The following is a 22,480-nucleotide window of genomic DNA, read 5'->3' on the forward strand; positions in this document are numbered from 1 at the left end:
TAAACTAATCAAATGACATAGCAATGCGAGACACCATACGCACGATATGAGCAACATAACCCTGCCAAGTTAGAGAATACACCTCGGGGGGGGGGGGGAATAGGACTGGTCATCTGTCTCTGAATCCTCCTCTGAGGAGCTATCTGTAACCAGCGAGATATGCGCTTCATCAGATAGCATAGTCTGCTCTGAAGACCTTGTTTTCACTCCAGAATTTGCCATCACCGTGTCAAATGGCTGATGCACACGAGGAGCAGTTGAATGTACTAACATTGTTGACAAATGTAATATGTAACGAAAAAAAAGGATGGCCTGATATAATTTACATATAAGATAACTGGCTAAGCAGGATGGCATTGAAAAATTCACATATATGATGACTGGCTAAACAAGATGGCATTGCATAATTCACATAAACAATGAATAAACTAAACAGATGGCATTCACACAAAGGATGTCTAAACTAAGCAGATGACATATTTGATGTATAAAGTAAGCAATGCAAGACACCATATGCATGATATAACCAACATCAGCATGCCAAGTTAGAGCGAAGACCTCAGGGGGTAAATAGGAGTTGTCTTCTCCTTCTGAATCCCCCTCAGAATAGATATCTTCCTCTCGATTACAATCCGAAATGCGTGGAGGGGGGGCTGCCTTTGCGCCTACCATGGAGCGACGTCTGCATGAAATTTTATTGCCACACAAGGCTCGTCTCTTTTGCTCTACATGTTCAGTTCCATTGTTTACAATAACTGTCATGCATAGGAATAAAACATAGTGAGATTATGTAAGGAGTGCGTGCAGAAATCCAGAGTGATGGTAGCAACCTGTGGATAGAACCAAACCCAATAATAGCAGGCAGGTAATGGCTTCAGTTAAAAAATACAGATAATGGATTCTTTACTGTTTATTTCCCACCCAACATGAAACTCATAGTAGACACCGGAGATTAACCAGATAGTAGATAGATACTATTAATAGCGGCCCCGATATGTACCCCACAACCATTTAAAAACTCAAGTTTGACCATTAGTTTGGAGCTGACTCAGAGTCTAATCGGTGAACAGGACGATAAAGTAGCATGTAATATTAAGCGATGCATAACGTAAGCAGACACGAAAGAGTGCGACCTCTCTTGCGGACCCGTGTAGTACTTGAGGTCATCTGCTCGGTTGATGATGGTAATGCAGTATTCATCGCTGCCAGCGGCGGGGAAGAAGATCTGAGGCGGCGAAAGACAGTCTGGAGGCCGGATCCCTGCTGTGCTGGACCCTTCTGTCGTTGGAGTAGCTGAGCTGGGGTGGACGATGGCGCAGTAGCAGCGGGACAAACCACGCAAGGTTTTCTTTGACAACTATCTGTAAGAGAAGTAATTCTGTAAGGGCTCATTTGAATTGGAGGATTCCAACAATGCAGGGATAGGAAATAGACAGGAATAGGATAGGAATGCACGTGCAAAACAGAGAATTTAGAAACACAGGATTTCTGCCAATCTGGGTGTTTGATTCACAACAATTGGAAGATCACATGATGCAAAGAAGCATGGTGAGATTAAGTCAAACCACAAGAAAATGTACAGTTATAATGCTATTATGCTACTATCTCTTAGTCTTGTGCTTCATGAATAGGAATTTGAAAAGGAGGACAAGTGAAAATTAAAATTCCTACGTTTTTTCTTTCAAGGAGACACTAAAGGAACAAATCCATGTGCTCAGTGGACAATATATATAACATGTAGAGTAAAAAAGAGATGCAACAAGTGTACAACCTCTTTGACGAAGCCATGTCGATCTCAGCATGATTGGGTTGGCCGGTGACGATGCTCCGGTTGACTTTGCTGTCGGAGGAGGGGAAGAAGATCTTAGGCGTCTGGAGATGGAGCCCAAGGTACTGCTCTGCTGTGATGGAGGGTTTCGTCGTTGGAGCAGCTCCGGTGAGTTGTACGGCGCCGAGGCTGAAGCAGGACAAGAGAGACAACGAACAACGTTAACCTGAATGGAATTCTAATAGCATCTCCAATACATGACGTAAAATACATAACCACAAAGTGCTAGATGTAAAATACATCAGCCGCTCATCTCTGAACTTAACTGTCGAAACTGAACTTAACTGTCGAAACTGAACTTAACTGTCGAAACTGAATTTTGCTGTCGAAACTGAACGCACTAGCAAGGTGAGGCTACACGTCGGTCGACTGACTTTTTCATCTCTGGTCAGTCGATTTTGCAGCCGTTGGATACGAAATCAAGGGCCTGCGGTTCATCTTCAACCTCCACCCCCTAAGCCGCCAGCCACCACCGGCCAAACAGCAGGCCCCCGCCGCCCGCGGCTGGCGGTGCGCCGCCCCACCCGCCCCGAAAACACTCCCCACCGCCGGTCCGCCACCGCCCCGGCCATCCCTCTAGGCCCCCCCGTGCCGAGCTTTTTCTCCGGCGATCCCCACGCCACCGCCCAGCCAACGCCCCGCCACCGCGGGCGAGCACCGCCCCCATCCTAAACCCTAAGATAGATAGTGGGGTACCTCTCCGGCGAGCCCCCTCCCCGCTGCGGCTGGTTCTTCCTTCACCCCGGCGAGCCCCCCCCACCCCCTGAAAATCGACTGACCCAAAAGTCGATTCAGTCGACTGAAGTGTAGCTAAATCGGAGCAGCATCGCGAGCAAGAGCAAGAGCGAGAGCAGCAGTGCGAGCAGTGGCAATAGAAAGAGCAGACCAGGCAGGGGACCGAGAGCAAGAGCAAAGCAGCAGCGCGAGCGAGAGCTAAAGCAGAAGCAGCTCCTACTGATGTGGACGTCGCCGCTGAGGAAGCGACGCCGTGGAGGAAGTGGCCGGCGACACCGCCGTGGATGGAGCCGCGCCGTGTCGGCTCGGGACCGAGCGCCGGCAGCACCGTGAGATTGAATCAAGAAGAAAATGTGGCGATTAGTGTACAACCTCTTTGGTGGCGCCGATTAGGCCGCAGCTTCATCGGAGGAAACAGTGATGATGATGCTCTTCCGGTGGTGCAGGTGAAGACGGCGGTGTGGGAATGGAGGTGGCGCGAAAGACGAGGAGAACGTCGGGGCAGCTCCTTGGAGGTGGAGGACGGGGTGGCTGAACCGGCGGGACGATGAGATCGACGACGGATCCTCACCCGATACGGTGGATGAGGGACGTCGAGGTGTTGCTGTGGACGACGTCGTCGGGGAAGAGGCTCCGGCTGGGTGGCGGACGGAGCAGGGTGTGGGGTTTCGTCGCGGGTTTTCGCGGCCTCAGTGTACGAATGGGTGGGCGGATGGGATGGCAGTGGGGAACCATGGCTTAGAGACGCGCTTGTACGAAATGTAGGGTAAGTTACGAAAGTACCCCCACCGATTTGAGGCGGTTCTTTTGGTTCAGGGGCACCACGGGCATTTCGCGTGTCGAGATTTCACAGGCGGTGGGAGTTTTCGCGCGCGTTGTAATTTTGGAATAGCAAGGCGCGGGTTGAGATGGAGGGAGTTGTCGGAGCACAACGAGACAAAGATATATCTTAAATATTTCAGGCTAACAAGGCGTGGGTTGAAATTTTCAGACAAGCCTAACGTGTACTGTACCAAAGCAATGCGCACTACAAATGTAATTCAAAACTTTGAATTCATGTTATGTTTGATTAAAATATTTTGCTACGTGTATAATGCATGCAACCTACTACTCAAATGAACGTTTTAGTGCATTCCAAACGTATATACTACCGCTTCAATATGAACTAAATTTGAATTCGTTTCTCTATTTGAATAAGATCTACAATAATGATTGTTCTGAAGTCAAAGCATTTGAATTCGTTTCTCTGTTTTAATAAGATCTACAATCATCATTATTGTCAAGTTAAACCATCGTTTGTGTATTATCTTCACAGCACACCACATGATTAGTCTCGAGTTACATATGAACTATGTGTACTATATGAACTCGAACTAGATTTTTTGAATCCACTTTATTTTGATTTCAAATCACATTACATTTCTAGCTCTAGCTAGATCTTCATAATCTAAACCATGTCTCATATGTATAATGTGTTTATCACATTATGTGCCCCGCCCCCTATGCCTACAAGTATTTAGATGTGAGTTGCAAACACCACACATTACCACAAATTCAAATAAAATGTGAGAATGTTCGATATATAGTATTGTTTAGATTGTTCGATATTTAGTTGTAAGCTGCAAACGCCACACATTATCACAAATTCAAATAAAATGTGAGATTGTTCGATGTATAGTATGGTTTAGATTGTTCGGCATTTAGCTGTGAGTTGCAAACGCCATGCATTATCACATTATGGTATAACATGTGCACAGCACGTGTATCACCGCTATATTCATGCATGCAATGTTTAAAACACTATGATCTCCTATTCAAATATATGAATCCGCTTGCATATCAAATTATGATCTTTGTTAGTCTCTTACACCCACACAATCCTCTAACCTTTGTAGCTACCACTAACTTTCTCTCATGCATGCACACGCCCTCCTCGCCCTCCCCCTCCCTCGACATTCTATCCACCGGGCACATTCATTTTTTTCTTTAGGTCGTTCTCCCAGACTCTCCACAACTCCTTTCCGACACACACCGATCGATAAATCTCTCCAGCGATGCCTGCCTACAACATACACACACACCTTCAATCTCCTCCTTTATGTGTCCTTGCCTCGTGTCTCTCATACGGTCAGACACACGTGTAAACTCTCGCCCCTCTTTTCATCGATCTCACAACCGCACACTCCCCCCTATCTAGCTAGTAGTTGGGCCTCTCGCACCACCTCCTAGCTCCATTCTCTCTGTCTATCCGTCTCGCTGGGCCTTATTTGCCTCTAACAAATGGACGTACACCGACCGATCTCTCGCTATACATATAGCTAGCTAGGTCCTTATAACTCGTTTTTACCCACACGTCAATCGATCTACCTCATTAGTTGTGTTTCTCCCTTCCCCTTCATCATCCATGGATGCGTCCCGACAGATCTATCATGCACAGGCACACGCAGAAACACATCCCCACTCTTATTGATAACATTGCAGTTCCACCCTCAGTTTGTCGAGTAGGCCTCTCCCACCATCTTCGAGAAGCAACTCCATCACCCATCCAGCACTCTACCCCTCTCCCTCCCTCTCCCTCCCTCTCTCTCTCTCCTCTCTCTCTCTGTCCCATCATATTTCCCGTCCTTCAGTTATGTATGGATGTCGACCGATCTCCATCAAGACATAGCTGGGTCTCTCCTTCTCAACACATATATGAGTCGTTCTACCTCTATAGCTAGGCCTCTGCCCACCCCTCCCCCCCACACACCGATACATCGAGCGCTCTAGTCATGTCTCCCTGCCACACACAAACTTGACATGTGCCCTCTAACGTTCCGGTAGGCCAGTCGCCCTATATCTTTGACTTGCACACACACACAATTTCGATGGCTCTCTCCATCGATCTCGCACCCACCCACTTGATCCTCTCTTCGACTCTATCGATAGCTATGACCCCTCCCTCTCTTCTCGTGGATTGCCCGACCCTCTATGTATGATATGGATAGGCCTCCATTTCACACACATTGCATGCAAAAATTTGTTTGAGATGTCATCGACACATACTCCCACAAATAATTCATGAAATCAACCCCCCACCCCACCCCCCACCCCAAAACAAAAAGCACTCACGAACACGGTTTGTATCTCTCACACACACCCACGTAGGTGGGGGACGTGCACGAAGAGAAGAGGTGCATGCACGGCGCATGTACTCCCGTCTCTTTCCCAACCACACCCGCGCGAGTACACGGTGGAGCTCATTTATGTACGAAAAAGGCAGCCCACGTGGTAATTTGGCACGTGTACTGGTTGTCCACTTGGTGGAGGGAGGATCTTCTACCACGGGTGAACAAACAAATTGCGACTTGACGTGTTATGTTAAAAAAAGAGGCAAACCATGTGGGGCCTACCTTAGAGGCAAGGCTCTATACACTGGAGTACTTTTGATGTGTCCCGTCAACCCGCAGAACAAGGAGAAGCTTGCTTAGTACGCCGTCTCCCCCGCCCACGGGCGCGGTGGCTCGCAGGATGAGGTGAAGCTTGCTCCGCCTTATGCCCGCTCCCTCGCAAATGCGCGCGGTGGCTCGCAGGACGAGGAGAAAAATTTACTACTCCCTCCGTTTACTCCTCGTCCCTACTACCTTGGTTATAGAGATTATATCATATTATTTGGAATATATATGTCCTTTAGTAGATTTCAATATGAACTACTAGTACATACTCCAAACACTGATGTATATAGACGTATTTTAGAGTGTAGATTCACTCATTTTTCTCCGTATGTAGCACTCTCCCTCGCCCCTCGACCCTCGCCCATGTGGTGGACGTGCAGCAATTCATTCGGTCTCATATAGCCAGAACGATATATACTGCACTACCATTATTGCTCGACTTCCCGAAGAGGCGAAGAGCCAATCGCAAGGTTAATATTTTGGAGATGCCAAGCGCAAGGTTATAGGAGAACGAGTAGTAGGTGCCGCTTCTTTATAAATAAAGTTTTTTTCTTCAGTGGCACGTACGCAATATGATAGGTTCATATGGAGAGAAAAGGAAACCGCTCCACTATATACATAGTCAGGACGGGCCAGCCTACACGGTTGCTTGCTGGGGTTGCTCTCTTCACACTCTCTCGCACAAAACGACTGTGGCCACATCTCAAACATCCCGGCGGATCACGTCTGGTTGGGGAAGGGGTGGATGCTTAGTGTAGATGCGGTGGCCGTCTCCGACGGCGAAAACCCACTGTCGACACGTTCCGATCAGGGGTCCCCGCCGTTCTCTCTCACAAAGCCGGTGAGGTTGCCTTCGTCCCTTGCTCATTGCCGCGACGTGGGCAGTTGATGCCTCCCGCCGCCCTCCTCAAGGTTGAGCTACGTCCCTCAGGTACAACTCCCTTTACAGTCGGCTTGCACCACTGCTCCAGCTGCCCACATCACTCCCTGTGGATATTTCTCTACTTCTTTGCCCCGCACATACCTCTACGGGCTTCTAAGTATTGTATTTGTGATGAGTTTATGTCTCATCAACTAGTCCCAGTAATCTTATTCTAATCACGCTTCTTCAATTTCTTTGCCACAGGGATGCTCATCTCGATTTTGGTGAAACTGCACAAAATGATCCGATGGTCAAAAGGTTGCAAACTTCATTTATTAGGAAGCTCAAACGTTGCCAGCAAATTGAAGCCTGGTCAGGGTTCACGGTTCAAGGGCTAGGGACTGCATGGATCGTTTTTTTCTTTAGCTGCCTCTGTTCCAAAATAAGTGTCAACTTTAGTAGTAGTACAACTTTGTACTAAAGTTTGCACAAAGTTGAGAGACTTATTTTGGAACGGAGGGAGTACATATTTGCTATGATCTGTCAATCATTGAGATGCAATAGCATGCATGTTAGTCTCCTTTGTATTTGATGAAATGTTGCAACGGGCAACCTTGGACGCAAGATACATGTAACAGAAGCTGGAAGCTTCATAGCATTGTACAAATTTATCTCGCTGATAAATTATAGTACGTACTATACTAGTACTTCCTCCGTTCCTAAATATAAGTCTTCGTAGAGATTTCACCATGAACCACATGCGGATGTATATAGATGCATTTTAAGTGTAGATTCATTCATTTTGTTCCGTATGTAGTGGAATCTCTACAAAGACTTATCTACTAGTAATAGCTAGCCCCCACTACTAGAATTCTCTATCCTCTCCTTGAGCCACATCATGAAAATTGATGTAGCCGTTAGATGAAGTAAATCAGTCCATAATAGCCATCTAATCTAGACGTTGAGAGGCTCCGCACTAAGCCACATGCAAGCATGCAGAAATACCGTGGCACATGCATGTGAGTGGGTTTTAAATCACATCAACATGTCTGCATGCAAGCATGCACCGGTAGCATGCATGTAAGTGAGCTTTTAAGTCCCATTAACATGTCAAAAAGAAAAATATAATCCCATTATGCAGTAGGAGTTGGCTGATCTTTTTTCCTTACGTGGGATGATCGAAATGATGATGGGAGTTTATTTAGTTTGGCTACCACATTTGTCATGCGGTTATAGAGTTTTTTTTAGTTCTATGAAATCGATAATTTTGCGCAGAGAGATATACCGCTGTTCCGCGGCAACGCGCGAGGACTCATCTAGTAATATTTAGGAATGGAGGGAGTACTATGTAAAGAGTTAGGTGTCACACGGTGATAGTGTGAGGTGGGCCATGTAATCACTGAGCCTGTGTGTTTTCACTGCTCTTGCACGCCTCCGCTGTAAGAATGGAGAAAATTGTAATCTAGTAGTAGTACCTCCTTTCGCCGAAAGCGTGGGACATCCAGCAGTCCTACCACCTCAGTAATAAAGACCAATGAGCCGTCAAATCACATAGACCCAACACTAAGTTGGACGGACGAAGCAACCATCACTCTTGCGCCAGTGAGAGGTCACGTCCGCTCTGCCCGGGCATGAATGCGGCACCGATTCTTTGGAGTGGCGCTGACCGTTTCGGGCGGGAAGCGCGCGCGGGCGATGGAGGGGCTTTGGGTGGACCCGGCTGGTCAGGAGCGGGCGTGGCAGCTGTCCACATGTCCCTACCGGACACGCCCGGAAACGAGAGGATGCACCGACTCTCGCGGCTAAAATCGTACTACACTACCCAACATCTCTCTGTAGGAGTAGGTCGATCTGTCGCTCTCTCTAACACACACATGCTGTTAAACACACACACACACACACACGCACACGCACACACGCACCTTGGTCCCGTTGCACCTTCTAACGTGACTTATTACACCTAGACGGAGGGAGTAGTAAGTATACGAGATACGGTGGCACACTGACTTAAGTCGAATACAAGTGCCCAAAATTTGTGTGCATGTTATAATAAGGATTCACTTAAAATAGTACGTGAGCGAACATAGCGAGATGTGTGAGGTAAGATACACCGCTGGCGCTTTTAATTTTCTTAATTTGTTTGTTTCACCCTCTGACTGGTGGGACCCAACGTACTACGTGGAGAGAGGTAAGGTGACTAAGGCTGCATTATTTCTGCACCACTGTGGATAGTCTTACCACCAAAGCCACATGACATGATTATGATTGAAATCCCAATGACTCCCACACACACAAAAAAACACGGCATGCTTGTCACACGAATGCAGGAATGTATAAAAGGTTATTTCCCTCTCGTTGAACATAACGGGAGGGTTGTGTAGTTGGTTAGCCTGTTCGCTCATCAAACTTGAGGTCTCGGGTTCGATAACTACACTTGAGCATAATTTGTGCCAGGAGGATTCTTTGACTGGTGAAAATGTTTTCTAGGGTTTGCACGCTTCACACTCTCTCTCCAGTATATATATACACACTGGAGCCTCAGCGCTTGTAGTTGCTCTCTTCACACTCTCTCGCCCTCTCCCGCTGGAGCCTCAGCGCTTGTAGTTGCTCTCTTCACACTCTCTCGCCCTCTCCAGATCTAAACAAGACTTCGTTGGCCTTTCTCTCCCCTCACTGCTGCTCAAAGAGCCGGCAGGATCCGTCCGCCGGGAAGGGAAGGAGGCTTAACGCTGTCGCCGTCGGCGAGGGACTACCGGCGCAGCTATTCACTTTCCACCCAGCGGCGGCGGGGAGGGCCTCCGACCCCTTCTTCTTTGCCGCCGTCCCGTCGCCCACCGAACCACGCCCCAAGAACCTTAAGGTATAATTTACTTACTCCACATGCATTGCTCTAGCTGCATGTATACCATGAATCTAGGACGTGGTTCAAAGAGGGAAGGAGTGGGGAAAAGTAGTGGGAAGAGTTGTATATAGCATGAATCTAGGACGTGGTTCAAAGAGGAAATGAAGGGGGAAAGTTGTATAGCATGAATCTAGGACGTGGTTCAAAGAGGAAAGGAATGGGGGAAAGTAGTGGGGAAAGTTGTATCGCATAAATCTAGGACGTGGTTCAAAGAGGAAAGGAAGGGGCGAAAGTACTAGTTCAAAAAGGAAAGGAAGGGACAAGGCAGTAGAGTTTGAGCAGGACTAGATTTGCTGCGCTCACATAGGGAAAGGTGTCTAAAGATAACCAAACTAGGACCAACACAAGTATGCTCCTTGGTTGTTTGTTCTTTGTTGCAACAGACTGTGCATGACCACAGTACATCGGTAGATGCACATGGTGCTGGTGCGTCCACTGTCCCGTGCAACTCATTAGCTGTTGTTAATCTAAGGCCCTGTTTGGTTAAAAACTCCCTAGTCCCTACCTGCTTGGTTCCAGGGACTAAACATGGACTAGAGGTTATTAAATGACATGCTAAAAGACCATGTTACCCCTAGTAATGAACTAATAGAGACAAGGTGTGATGCGTGGCAGGGGCAACTGTTGGAAAAAGTCCCAAAAAGACTCCCTCGGGGTCTTCTTTCTTTAGTCCCAAATGCCCACTTTTAGTCCCTAAAAGTCCCTCCTGTTTGGTTTAGATGGGACTGACATGGAGTTTTTTTAGTCCCTGCACCAAAATGTCCCTGTAAACAAACACCCTCTAATAATGCCGCTGGAAAATTGATGCAATGCCACAGTTAAAAGCAAATTACATGTTTAACGAATTTTATTGTTAATATAATCTCTATGTTAATATTAATCAATGCCACCGTTTGAGAAATGCAACTGTCTTGCTTTCTTTCCCATTTAGATAAGGTAGATGCTTCTTTTTGTTGGCTTCTGCGTCATCCACAGTTATTGACCACTAATTGTTTCCTTTGCACCTCTGTGTAAACAGGGTTATCTACTTCACCTCATTGCCATTGTGACCTTTTGTTGCACTGCACAAAACACTTTTGTTTTAAGAGTGTTTTGTGCAGTTCAACCAAAATGTCACACCGACAATGTTGCTTGATTGCTTGATCTTAGTGGAACTGCACAAGAGGAGATCTTACTTCCTATCCGTTAAGGCAAATTTGGTTCAGATCTTCTTCTTGCGAGTTGTTTGAATTCCGCATCATGAGAGGTCAGTACTAGCCTTCTTTCACATGATTCTGCAGTGTGCTTTCATATGTTGTGCTACTTGTACGGTAATGTTGCTTGATTTTAGTGAACTGCACAAATGGAGACAAGACTTCCAATCTGTATGTGCACCGTAATATCCCATTGAGGTAAGATAAGGATATTTCACAACTGCTGGCCTGTATTTTTCCACTTTCATCAGAAAATCAAGTTTAGTACTATACTTGTGCTCCCTAATTGACATGCCAAATCTTACATTGAAGGCGAAGCTTGTCTGTTATTGAACCAAGTGATGAAGGGGAAGAACAAGCGGAAGAAAAACAAAAATCAACTCCCGGTGCTGTAATGAAGCACTGGAACTATGATGACACAAGTAATGATATAGTTTTGCATCTTAATTTATTGCTATGGCTGGAACGAGCAATTGTTTTGCCACTGATTTGATGCCACTCTTAATGTAATATGTAATTATCTCTACTTGTGGAAACAGGGATCTTCTTTGAAGATACCATATATTTTAGTGGAACTGCACAAGAAGATGTTGGAAACATTAAAGTAATCGAGGAGTATATAGTAAGCATGGCCACCACCGTAGATAGCAACAGATGGTTCCGGAGAAGTGCTTCATCTGTATGCTCTACACAATAAGCCTCCTGACAAAGGTTGGTACTCGCCCACTTATTTCATCCATATGATTGAGCTTTGTCATCTCTATTGGTGTTGTGCTACTGTTTAGATACTGTCATGAAAAGTGGTATTGTCCTTGAAAAGTGCTTCATCTGTGCTGTTTTAAATATTTCCTTTCCTTTTTTTCGAGCAAACAGGGATGCTAGCATTTAGTAGTCCTCTTGTCTTTGCACAACAGGATCATTTTCCTCTAAAGAAGAATATGGAGTACGTGAAGTGACTAGTTCCGATTATGCCAGGATGAAGAAGCCCTGTCTATCTTCTCATCAGAAGGAGCAGTTGAAGGATGGTTACATTACTCCCCACAAGACCAAACTAACTTCAGCTCAGAAGGACTGACAAATCTCCATTTTTTTGCTGTGATGCGCGAGTACAATGTTGTTCTAGGATTCTTTCTGGTGAGTTCCATTTTTCTAAAAGTGTGCTCTACATGGACCATGTATGTGCCTGTTGAAACAGTCAATTCATAGTACAGTTTGCTTTATACTAATCACTTTTTTGTATTTGTGCAAACAGGGGTGCTCAGCTTGATTTCAATGGGAACTGCACAAAATGTTCATGAATACATTCAATCATTAATTTCCACCACAAGAAAGGAGGTGCCGATAAGTTCAAGGCGTTGCAACATATGAGGGCGAAATCATACAAGCTACGTGCGAATTTGGTTGATTCTGGTGGAACTGCACAAAAAGAACAGCAGGTTTATTTAGCACGAGGTGCCATGTCAATGTCTGAACTGATGGCAAACCCTGCCCATTCCACAATCGTAGGCATTTGATATTTTGGAATGGGACAACCTTGTCAAATTTTGCTCATTGATTTTAGCAAGACATGCGTTTGATATTTTCGAATGGGACGCCCTTTGCTGTCAGCAGCGTCGATCAATTTTTTCTTTATTCTTTAGTTGTGAAGTACTATTGCCTCTGACATGTGAGTCGCTGAGATGCATAATCATCGATTGTTTTGAATGTTCTCTATGAATTTCCAGGCCTGTGTGTTTGATTGCAATGTACAGAAACGCTAAAAAGCTGCTCAAACTCTTTGTACTCCTTCTGTTCCTTTTTACTTCGCACATTGTGAAAGTACATACTTTTTTGTATAAGATTGGTCAAAGTAGAGATACTTTGACTGCAGACAAAACTTGTATGCAGACTAGAAAGGACCGGAGGGAGTACATGTGAAACTGCTGCAAATGAGGTGATCACCCTGGGAATAATGCTAGTACGTATTGTTTTGCATGTTCATCCAATGCCAGTGATACAGGAATTCGAACTAATCAAAATAAATTCATTCATACATGGTCGGATTTCATATAAACATGCCGGATTTGATTACATTTCATACATTCTTCAACTAAAAAGGGGTGCGCTGGAGGTATAATTAATTAATCGAAGCTACCCACATGTGTCCCGCTGAGCCGAACAAAAGCTTCAGTGACTTAACTGCAGGTGCAGTTGCGTAACTCACATGTGGCGTATTGGGCCCACGTGTCAGTCAGCCAACTGCACCAGCAGTTAAGTAGAAGCAGCGTTCTTCTCCAGCGCAGCTCTCCGACTCCACGTCGCCGCCAAGAAGCTAACCGGCCGTCAATGGTCAACCCGCCTAGCTTGGCTTCAACCGGAGGGTAGCAGCGGTGGCCTTACTTGGACCCGAGCGGCGACGACCTGCCGTGTTATACTCTTCCTCGTTTTTTGTGTGGCGCGGCCTTGTTGGCAGCGGGGCGGGGCCTCGGCGGAGCCGGCGATGTCCTCTGTCTCGTTGCCGGCGGGCGGCGCCTCAGCGGAGCGGTGGAAATCCTCCCCCACGTTGCCGGCAGGGTGGGGCCTCGGCTGAGCCGGCGATGTCCTCTACCTCGTTGTTGGCGGGGCAGAGCCGGTGGTGTCCTCTGCCTCGTTGTTGGCGCCGCGGGGCCTCGTCGACGCCAGCGGAGCGGGGACTCGTCGGAGCCGGCATTGTGCTCTGCCTCGTCCTCGGTCTCGCCAAACAGCGCCTCGCCCGCCTCATCGCCCTCTTTGCTAGCCTCTTTGTAGGCGGCCGTAGCCTCCGTCACCCGCATGCGGTACCGCCAGCGCTCGAGGCGGCCCTTGCGGGCGGAGCGGGATGAGTCGAGCAGCGCCTCCTGCTCCGCCCGCTCCGCAGCGATCTTCTGCTCCGCCTGCAGTTGCTCCTGGAGGAGATAGTGGTTGTAGGCGGCGTCGGCCTGCACCTCCCAGAACTGCTCCTCATGCATCTGCCTCACCCTGTCCATATATTGGGCACGGGCCTCGCCAATGGTCATGGTGCAATGCACCGGCGAGGATGGCGCGGAGGAGGGGCTTGGCGCCGGATCGTCGACTACCATGTTCTCCATTGGGACGTCGTCGTCCTCCGGCTGCCTGCCGGCCAGCCGGTCGGCAGCAGTGGCTGCCACCTCCTTGTGGTCCATCGTCCGCCCGTCCCGAAGAGCGCTGAAGCGCAAGGAAGCCATGGTGGGCAGTAGTGGTGTGGACAGGAGAAAGGGAACGGATACGGATGACTGCGGCTATGGCCGGCGCAGCAGTTTATATAGCAATGGTGCGCGGGCGGAGGGACGGACGTGTGGCGCCTGAGTAGCCGCCTCGGCAACCGTGTATCATTAATGTGGGCGGCAGATGGATGGACGGACGGCACTTGTGTCGTTTGAAGGCGGAGCAATCGCCTGCACCAGGAAGCGGGGCGGGCGGCGCTGACTGTTTCGCGCGGAAAGAGCGCGCGGGCGAGGAGATGACTTTACTTGGAGAGGATGACAATGGGGACCCACCAGGTCCATAGCCTCACGTACGCAAGTGCCTCCTTATTATATATATATATATATATATAACTATAATTTATTTTGCTTCCTCCTGGTTTCCTGACATCACGGTCCCACACCATTTTCAACCTATGTAGTAGTCAATAAACGAGAGAATTGCACAAGAAGCGGCCGACAGCTGGGACCAAGCAGCTCGAGTAGTATTTGTGTTTTTGAGGTGTGAGCACTGCAGAGTTTTTCGATGTTTAGCCCAGATATTAATTTTTCTCCTCCGAACAACAACGAAAACATCGCTGCAGGTATTAACTGGGCGGGCTCTGGCCCGTCTAGCCCAGGCCAGATATCCAGCCCAGATATTATTTTTTTCAAGCTGAAAATGGCTAGCGCAGCTATACTTTTTTTTAGGAATACCCAGGCAAGGTCAAGTTGTTATTCTCCGCCCCGCTGGGCTGCAAATCTTTCCTAGGAGGGATGCATTAGGCTTAACAAGAAAATGGGCTTTAAGAAATAATAAATTGGATGTAATTATAAAAACTGGGTAGTAACTATAAAAAAATGCACCAAACATGTGATTACTTTATAAAATATTATTTTTGGATATTGAAAATTTTAATTTCATTAATTGTTGCGAGCGCAATGTATCGTTGGATTTTTACGTAATATAAATTTATATTGAAATTGTATTTAATCTGACTAGAATTTTCGGGATAAAAATATTTCGGATCCCATCAAAATGTGTGAAATTTTATTGAATTCTGTTTTGAACGCTTGGTTGAAATGGGCTGTACTTTTAACAAACTGTAAATGGGCTGTAGTAAATTCCATTAGAATTCAAAAATGGGCTACACATTCTTACAAATCTCAAATGGGCTATAAGTTCTCTAGCACACACTTCTGGCCTTACTAAGTTGACGCGTCCCCTAAAAAAACAGAGTCGCGTATGCAAGGCTTTGTCAACTTATAGTCAACACACGGTTCTAGCAGCAGTGGCCGTTGGATGTCCATCCAACGGATGCCGTTCTTCTTATTCAATCTCGGATATTCTAGCTTCACCCGCCCAAAAAAAGATTCCTCCCCCTGACATTTGGGGCGCACCGTTTCGGAAGCTGACCTGTGGGCCTACTAAGTTGACGTACCACGGGCTTTGTCAACTTAGTCAATATAAACGATTCTAGCTGCAGTGACCGTACGATGTCCATCCAACGGCCGTCGTGCTTCTTCAACCTCTGGTCTTCTTGCTCCAGCCGCCCAAAGCATCGCCGGTCGTGCCGCCTGCTCCTGCCTCCCGTGGCCGGCTGTGCTGCCGCGGAGGCCTCACCGCCCCCTACTACTCCCACCGCTGGCCAGGCCATCCCTCCACTCACCCACACCCCCTGTTATTCTGCGGCGACGGCAGCGCAGCCGAACCAGTGAACCCTCGTACTCCTCTCCGCGTGTGCATCCACTGTCGCGTCTTCCCCGGCTCCGCGTCGTCCGCTTCCTAGGCCTCGCCGTCGGCCACCGCCCTGGTGCTCTCGGCGCGGCGTGGTCAACGTGGTCAAGGAACGACTTCCATCGGACATGGACTGTACGTGGAGAGGCTGACAGCTGGGTCCACGGCAGCCGCAAGGAAGTGCCTCCTTATTACGCGGAAAATAATTATTCCTCCACCTGACAGTAGGGACCCACCGGACGGGCTACCAGTATTTTGCAAAAAAACCGTTTCCCCCTGACTGCTGGGACCCACCGGACGGGCCACCGTATTTCGCGAAAAAAACATTCCCCCCGCTGTCAGCTCGGACCCACCGGAAGTGCCTCCTTATTACGCACAAAAAAATGAATACTCCCCCGGCTAGCTGGGACCCACCTTGGTGGGAGGCTGACTTGTGGGCCTACTAAGTTGACGGGGACGAAGGGCTTTGTCAACTTAGTCAATATGAACGATTCTAGCTCCATTTACCGTACGATGTCCATCCAACGGCCGTAGTGCTTCTTCAACCTCTGGTCTTCTTGCTCCAGCCGCCCAAAGCAGCGCCGGTCGTGTCGCATGCTCCTGCCTCCCGTGGCCGGCTGTGCTGCCGCAGAGGCCTCACCGCCCCCTACTATTCCCACCGCTGGCCAGGCCCTGCGGCGACGACAGCCTCACACCGCAGCCGAACCAGTGAACCCTCGTACTCCTCTCCGCGCGGGCTTCCACTGCCGCGTCTTCCCCGGCTCCGCGTCGTCCCCTTCCTAGGCCTCGTCGTCGTCCACCGCCGTGGTGCTCTCCGCGCGGCGTGGTCAACGTGGTCAAGGAACGACTTCCATCGGAAGAGTACTGTACGTGGAGAGGCTGACAGCTGGGTCCACGGCCACAGCCCAGTTTTTTTATGATTTGCCAAGTAAGTCGCTTTGTCAGGCCTGTTGGGCTGCAAATCTTTCAAGACGAGGAGAGCTTTCATTCGGTTGGCCGAGAAAATGGCCCATTAGTAATGAGAAATGGGTTGTACATTTTTAAAACACATCAAACCGGCAATTAGTTTCAAATATCTTTTTTTCATTTCAAGATTTTAAATTACATTAATTTTTATGCGTGGGGAATTTGTTGGATTTTATATTGATATACATTTATTTTTAAAATCAGTTTGAATGTGAGTCGAAATTTCAGGATTAAAAACAGTTCGGACCGCACCGAAATATGCAAAATTTCGTATAATTTTTTAACCGTGGCCACAATATGGGCTGTAATGCTAACAAAAAGAATATGGGCTCCAAAAAAACTGAAGAATTAGCAAATGGGCTGTAAATTATTAGAAATAATGGCAGATGGGTTGTATGTTGTTTTCCACAGATTTGAGGGTTTCCTAAAAAAAGGTTGACGCACAAGCACTGACTGTTGGATGTCCATCCAGCAGCCGTCATGCTTCTTCAATCTCTGCTCTTCCTGCTCCAGCCGCTCAAACAAGCGCTGGAGGGACTGCCTGCTCCCTCCTCCCCGCGGCCGGCTGTGCTGCCGCGCAGACCTCACCGCCCCACCGTACTCCCATCGGTGGCCTAGCCATCCCTCTACTCACCCAAACCTGTTGTTATTCTCCGGCGACGGCAGACGAACCAGTAAACCCTCATACAGTCGTACTCCCCTCCGCGTGGGAAACAACTGCCGAGTCTTCCCTGCCTCCGTGTCGTCCCCTTCCTAGGCCTCGCCGTCGTCCACCGCCGTGGTGCTCTCGGCGCGGCGTGGTCAATGTGGTCAACGACCGACTTCCATCGGAAGAGTACTATGCGTGGAGACGCTGACAGCTGGGTCCACGGCCGCAGCAAGGAAGTGCCTCCTTATTACGCGTAAAATAATTATTCCTCACCCTGACAGCGGGGACCCACCGGACGGGCCACCGTATTTCGCGAAAAAAACGTTTCCCCCTGACTGCTGGGACCCATCAGCTACACTTTCGCACGCAAGGAAGTGCGTCTGGGCAAAAAAGAAAACAAAACGATTCGCCCCCTGACTGCTGGGACCCACCAGCTACATCTTCGCACGCAAGGAAGTGTCTGACAGTCGGGACCCACCTGGTCGAAGCGTACGTAGCGTTGTCATTCTGGTCGCGAACGTGTACGTACATATATACTGGTGGATGTAGAGGCGCGCACGTAGCATGTACACGTACGTACAGCGGCCAGGGTGCAAGAAAGAAAATACGGCCACGTATGTGTACATACGGGCGGGGTCTCGAACGCCTACTCGCGCATACGTACGGCGAGGGCTCGTTGACATGGCTGGGTCAGAACGGAGAAACAGCAGTGTCGTCGTGTTCATGGGGAGGCAACGGAATGCGCCGTGTTCATGGGGAGGCAACGGAATGTGTCGTGTTCATGGGAGGCAACGGAACGCGTGGGAGCCAACCGGCTGGGTCGGAACGGAATGCGTCGTCGTGTTCATCGGGAGGGCTTGGATGGAACAGCCGATGGAAACGAGGCCTGGCGTACCGCAGAACGGAGGAAATGGCCTTGTGTTTGACCGGCCACGTTTGAAACGGGATCCTGTTCATCGAGAGGGGTCTGGCGTATCGCAAAACGGAGGAAACGGACCTCCTACGGTCGAAACGGGGTCCTGTTGATCGGGAGGGGTGTGGCGTACCGCAAAACAGAGGAAACGGACTTGTGTTGGAGCGCTACGGTCGAAACGGGGGTCCTGTTCATCGGGAGGGGTGTGGCGTACCGCAAAACGGGACTCCACGCGATACTGTACATCTCCACCGTCGACCCCCTCCAGCCTCTATGGGCTACTGTTCATCCACCGTCAACCTCCTCCAGCCTCCACCTGCGACTGTTCATCCACGGGCTCCTGTTCATCCAGGCTCCACCACGAGCTACTCCACCGGCTACTGTTCAACCAGCCCTCTCCACGGGCTCCTGTTCAACTACCCCTCCACGGGCTACTGTTCATCCATCCCTCCACCGTCTCCTGCTCATTCTGCCCTCCACGGGGTGGTCCTGTTCATCCTGCCCTCCACGGGGTCCTGTTCATCCAGCCCCAACCGGCTCGATCGATCGGGGTCGGGTTCATCCAGAGGCAACACCACAGGGTCCTGTTCATCCACCCCCACCGGGAACTGTTCATCCAAACCCCCCCAGCAATGCTAACTGTTCATCCAGAGGCAGCATCGATCGTCTTCAGTTAGCAGCAGTAGCGAAGGAATCGCTCGATCGGGTTCAGTTAACAGCCATCGATCGATCGCTCGGGTTTAGTAACGCGTAGCCTGCAGTGCAATCGCTCGGGTTCAGTTAGAGCCAACGCCTCGCACACACGCGTGTACGTGTACGAGAGAAACACGCATCACTCGGCCCCCGACCTCCCACCGTAACCGGGAACTCCCCGAAATTTTCCTCGCCCTCGCCTCTACCATGGTTTTTTCTGTCATGGACGGCCCAAAGAATGTCGTGCAGCTGCGTCTCCGGCCCACCCAGGACGAAAAGCCCATTTTCTGTCATGATTTTTTGTCATAGAAGTAGGAGCCCACCACATCTATGATGATACCGGGTTTTATCACAATTATCGTCATAGAAGTGTCATATGTATGACAGAAATTTTTTCGTTCGGCCCAAAATGTCACGGATGTGTCTTTTTTTTGGAGTGCGACTACATGACACTTCACCATTATTTGGGCCTAGAGGAAGGCATTGGGAAGTAATAAGTAGATGATGGGTTGCTAGAGTGACAGAAGCTTAAACCCTAGTTTATGCGTTGCTTCGTAAGGGGCTGATTTGGATCCATATGTTTCATGCTATGGTTAGGTTTACCTTAATACTTCTTTTGTAGTTGCGGATGCTTGCAATAGGAGTTAATCATAAGTGGGATGCTTGTCCAAGTAAGGACAGCACCCAAGCACCGGTCCACCCACATATCAAATTATCAAAGTACCGAATGCGAATCATATGAACGTGATGAAAACTAGCTTGACGATAATTTCCATGTGTCCTCGGGAGCGCTTTTCTCTATATAAGAGTTTGTCCAGGCTTGTCCTTTGCTACAAAAAGGATTGGGCCACCTTGCTGCACTTTATTTACTTTTGTTACTTGTTGCTCGTTACAAATTACCTTATCACAAAACTATCTGTTACCTATAATTTCAGTGCTTGCAGAGAATACCTTACTGAAAACTGCTTGTCATTTCCTTCTGCTCCTCCTTGGGTTCGACACTCTTACTTATCGAAAGGACTACGATAGATCCCCTATACTTGTGGGTCATTAGGTATCACTAGTGGCTTCTCTCAAGATAGCATAAGTATTACGGTGGGTGAACAAATTACTATCGAGCAATTGATAGAATTGAGCATAGTTATGAGAATATCTAGGTATGATCATGTATATAGGCATCACATCCGCGACAAGTAGACCGACTCCTGCCTCCATCTACTACTATTACTCCACACATCGACCGCTATCCAGCATGCATCTAGAGTATTAAGTTCATAAGAACGGAGTAACGCTTTAAGCAAGATGACATGATGTAGAGGGATAAACCTTTGCTACTCATGTTGATCTCCCTAAGGAGATGTAGTTTAAATATCATCCTCCCATAGAAGTGAAAGTAGTTGAACCTATTAAAGTTGAAGAAAAGACTATCACTTACAATGATCCTATTGTTCCTACTGCTTATGTTGAGAAACCACCTCTCCCTATTAGAATAAAGGATCATGCTAAAGCTTCAACTGTAGTCAACAAAAGTAATATTAGGACACACAAACCCCCTGAGCAAGTTATAGTTGAACCTAATATTGCTATGGTTAAAGATCTCTTGGCTGATAAAATTGATGGGCATGTTATTTATTTCTGTGAAGAAACTGCTAGAATTGCTAAACCTGGTGCCAAAGATAAACATAGACCTGTTGTAGGCATGCATGTTATTCTGTTAAAATAGGAGATCATTGTTATCATGGCTTATGTGATACGGGTGCTAGTGCTAGTGCAATACCTCATACCTTATATAAAGAAATTATGCATGATATTGCACCTGCTGAGATAGAAGATATAGATGTTACAATTAAACTTGCCAATAGAGATACTATTTCACCGATTGGGGTTGTTAGAGATGTTGAAGTATTTTGTGGGAAAACTAAATATCCTGCTGATTTTCTCGTTCTTGGTTCCCCACAAGATAGCTTTTGTCCCATTATATTTGGTAGACCCTTCTTAAACACTGTTAATGCTAAGATAGACTGCGAAAAGTATGTTGTTACAATTGGTTTAGGTGATATGTCTCATGAGTTTAATTTCTCTAAATTTCGTAGACAACACCGTGAAGAGGAATTGCCTAGTAAAGATGAAATTATTGGTCTTGCTTCTATTGCCGTGCCTCCTAGTGATCCTTTAGAACAATATTTGCTAGACCATGAAAATGATATGTTTATGAATGAAAGAAGGGAAATAGATGAAGTGTTCTTTAGACAGGGTCCTATTCTGGAAAACAACTTGCCTGTTGAAATCCTAGGGGATCCTCCTCCACCCAAGGGTGATCTCGTGTTTGAGCTTAAACCATTGCTTGATACTCTTAAATATGCTTATCTTGATGAAAAGAAGATATATCCTGTTATTATTAGTGCTAACCTTTCAGAGAAGGAGGAAGAAAAATTATTGAAAACTCTGAAGAAGCACCGTGCTGCTATTGGATATACTCTTGATGATCTTAAGGGCATTAGTCCCACTCTGTGTCAACACAAAATAAATTTGGAGAAAGAAGCCAAACCAGTTATTGATCATCAACGGCGGCTGAATCCTAAGATGAAAGAAGTGGTAAGAAAGGAAATCCTAAAGCTCCTTGAGGCAGGTATAATCTATCCCGTTGCTGATAGTCAGTGGGTAAGTCCTGTCCATTGTGTCCCTAAGAAGGGAGGTATTACTGTCGTTCCTAATGATAAAGATGAATTGATTCTGCAAAGAATTATTACACGTTATAGGATGGTAATTGATTTCCTCAACTTAAATAAAGCTACTAAAAAGATCATTACCCCTTGCCATTCATTGATTAAATGCTAGAAAGATTATCCAAACATACACATTTTTGCTTTCTAGATGGTTATTTTGGTTTCTCTCAAATACCTGTGTCAGCTGATGATCAAGATAAGACCACTTTTACTTGTCCTTTTGGTACTGCTTATAGACGTATGCCTTTTAGTTTATGTAATGCACCTGCTACCTTTCAAAGATGCATGATGGCTATATTCTCTGACTTTTGTGAAAAGATTTGTGAGGTTTTTATGGACGATTTCTCCATTCATGGATCCTCTTTTGATGATTGCTTGAGCAACCTTGATCGAGTTTTGTAGAGATGTGAAGAAACTAACCTTGTCTTGAATGGGGAGAAGTGCCACTTTATGGTTAATGAAGGCATTGTCTTGGGGCATAAAATTTCTGAAAGAGGTATTGAAGTTGATAAAGCTAAAGTTGATGCTATTGAAAAGATGCCATGTCCCAAGGACATCAAATGTATAAGAAGTTTCCTTGGTCACGCTGGATTTTATAGGAGGTTCATTAAGGACTTCTCAAAAATTTCTCGGCCTCTGAC

The sequence above is a fragment of the Triticum aestivum genome, chromosome 7D (genome assembly GCF_018294505.1).
Source record: "Triticum aestivum cultivar Chinese Spring chromosome 7D, IWGSC CS RefSeq v2.1, whole genome shotgun sequence".
Taxonomy (NCBI): Eukaryota; Viridiplantae; Streptophyta; class Magnoliopsida; order Poales; family Poaceae; genus Triticum; species Triticum aestivum.